A 3363-nucleotide genomic window follows, 5' to 3' on the forward strand; every position below is an offset into this window, starting at 1 on the left:
CTTATGATGCTGCAGCAAATGACGAAATCCGGGACCACCATTCCTAGTGAGTCAAATTTCGCGAGGCATTCTTCAATTCCAACGATGTAAGAAGCCATTTCGTTGTTGAACTGGGTATCTTCCCATTTCGCCCACACCTCGTAGCTTGCAAGAATAGAATCCGAGGCATATACGGACTTGAACATTTGCCATAACTCGTAGGGATTTTTCGAATTGTCCTTCTTTACTATTGTGTTGAAAACACCATCCGTAAGATTTGCACAAAGTAGATTTGCTGCCTTCTGAGCCTTGATCTTAGCTTGTTTCCCCATGTCAGGCAGCGGTGGATTGTCGATGTACGTTTCAAGATTGTATTCAGACAAGACCATCCTAATCTTCTTTTCCCAAATTTCGAAGTTCTTGCCTGAGAATTTTGGAACTTTCATCATCGGCTTTCCTCCTATGCTGGAGTCGCTTGAGTCGTCGCCGGAATCAGCCATTCTGTCTTCTTGCTCCTAGACTTTGATTTCAAGGTAGCGTTCGTTGCACCGAGACTGTAAATCTGAAAGAATTCAAAGGTCTAAGATCATTCATTTCTGATTAGATAAAACAATAATAGCTAAAAGACAAGTTATTGTTTCCTGAGAAATGAATGTGAAATTACCTAAGAGCAAGAGACTGGCTGCTCTTTGTCTTAGTTGCACTTTTGGTGTTCTGAGAACTGTAGCGTTTAGTGCGCGGGTTCTAGCTGTTGAAGTTATTGCTCGTCAGCTTTTCCCGCTTTCCTTTATAGTGCGGAACTTGCGGTTCTTACAGGTTCGAGGCTTTGGGCTCGATTGCTCCTGCTTGTTTCTCTTTTGCGAAACGATCCAATAATCTCTTGACGTTCTCTGTTTAGATTAACAATCAAGATCTTATCTTAGTGACTTTCTTTATTGCTAAAGTTCAGAGTCTTGCGACCTTGCTCACCGTCTCCCGTTTTCTCTCTTTGAGTGAATCCGGTCGTTTGGTTTGTCTCGTCCTGAGCAAATTTATCTGTCAGGTACGGAAGATTAAAGCATTAGCTTTTCTTCTTACTCTGTTAGTTTTGGTCCTCTCACTTGCTCACCTTCGGTGTTCACTGAGATTCTTTCTAACAGAGTTTTCGGACCGGGATTGACTTTCTCCACGTGTCTTGCGCTGCTGGCGGATAGTTTAACTGTATGCATCATTTGAGCATCAGTATTTTCACTTCTCCGCTGCGCTGCGTTGGACTGCGGGAATGGGTTTGCTTTTTCGCTTACCTTTCTCCGCAGCTGTTTGAGCTCCGGACAACTTCCTCAATTTATGAGAACGCTGCCTTTCGCCTTGGTCTGTAATCTCACACATCTGTTATCAGAAATTGTCTTATCAATACTCTTATCAAACACAATATCCCTTCTTACCTGGCAGCTATCATTCATTCTTTCTTATCCAATCGTTTGACTTCACTTCGTATGGACGACTATTTTTCTCCTTCCTTTGATTTTAAGTGTGGTCTTCCACAAGGCTCCCCTCTTTCACCGATTCTCTATATCATTTATAACTCTAACCTTCTTATTGATAATCCGCTTAACCTTGACCAGGACAAGTTTTCCTTGGGGTTTATCGATGATGTGACACATTTTGTTGCTAATAAGCAACTTGAATCTGTCAGCAAAGGTCAACGGTTGTTAGACTGGGGAAAGAAAAATAACGCTATTTTTGATAAAAAGAAAGCAAATTTCATGATATTTACTCATCGTTTGGTAGAAGGTTGCCCATTTCGACTGGGAGATGTTTTGATGAATCGTTCTGATTCAGTTAAATATCTTGGAATTATTCTGGATCCACGCCTGTTGTTTAAACTCCATCTTGATAAAGTCAAGAAATGTGGTATTAACACAACCAATCAGCTCAACCAAATATCCAGATGTTCGTTTGGACTAGGCTTACAACAGGCCAAAAATCTTATTATCAGTGTTCTCCGATCAAGAATTCTTTATGGGAGCCCTGTTTGGGCTTCGAAAAGAAATGAAGCATCAGTTAAAAATATCATCAGTAAAATAAATAACCAGGCTAACCGTATTATCTTAGGGGTGTTTAAAACTACTCCGTGTAATTTTCTCGAGAGAGATTCCCCGCTGATCCCCTTTTTTGATATCCTGAAAAGAAAGAATCATTTGTATTTTTGTAAAAAATTGTCAGCCACAGACAATCATCCAATCAAACAACTGGTCAAAAATGAACTAGACCTCTTACCTCGAACTCATCTGTCATCAATCCATAATGTTCTCGACAAACAGCTCATCCCAGAACACGACTTTCAATCAATCGAGACTATCAAACAACATTCTATCCCCCCGTGGTCAAATTTCAATCTTGAGATCAAAAATCTGAATATTAAAAAAAATAAAGCAAAAGATATTGTTACTAACCAAATTTGTGATAAAAAGAGGAAAAAAGAAATTCTGCTGTTTACAGATGGATCGCTTATTCCTGATAAAGGTGCAGCGTCGGCGGCCCTCCTCAATGAATCATTCTCCTTTGCCTGCCGGATCAATGATGCCGATAAATCCTCTGCTTTCAAGGCTGAGGTTCAGGCAGTCAATATCGGGCTCGATATGATCAAAAATCAGTTTCTAAAAAACAGCTTACCCTTCTCAAATCAGATCAATATCTACTCCGACAATCAAGCTATGCTTCAAGTTATAGCGCACCCGCCCCAGCCGATTTTGAATCAGACAGTTTTCATGCAAACTTTCGATAAGATCGACTATCTTATCTCGACATTTCAGTTTTCAGTATCTCTGTATTGGTGCCCTGCGCATGTCAACATTCCAGAAAACAAGAGAGTGGATCAACTCGCCAAAGAAGCCGCGGAAAACGGTCAATCGTTCGAACTTGAACAACAAACCAGAACGCTATCCAATATCCAACAAACAATTAGATCAAAATTCAGCTTCAACAAGAAAAAGAAAATAATCATTTGGAATCAGATATTGCTAACCAATTCGCCAATGAAAATCTTCAATTCGCTAAATCGACTCAAACAAGGGCTGAGTTCGACAATCTATCAACTCCGATTGGGTCATTCACCTCTTAACGACTTCCTTTTCCATATCGACAAAATCGATTCACCAAATTGTGATTTGTGCAAACTACCGGAGACCGTCAAACACTATCTAATCAATTGCAAAAAATTCCATAATCAAAGAAGAAAATTCAAATCAAGACTAATATCAAATAAAATCAAAATTAATCCGAACTCACTCAAAGATCTTCTCAATAATCCTTTGACATTCGAGTTACTTTCAAAATTTATTATTGAAACCAACCAATTCAGTAACATCAGAGCATCCGCATCCGTTGCTAAGTTAGTCTGGA

This window comes from Puccinia triticina, chromosome 15A (assembly GCF_026914185.1).
Source record: "Puccinia triticina chromosome 15A, complete sequence".
NCBI classification, from domain to species: Eukaryota; Fungi; Basidiomycota; class Pucciniomycetes; order Pucciniales; family Pucciniaceae; genus Puccinia; species Puccinia triticina.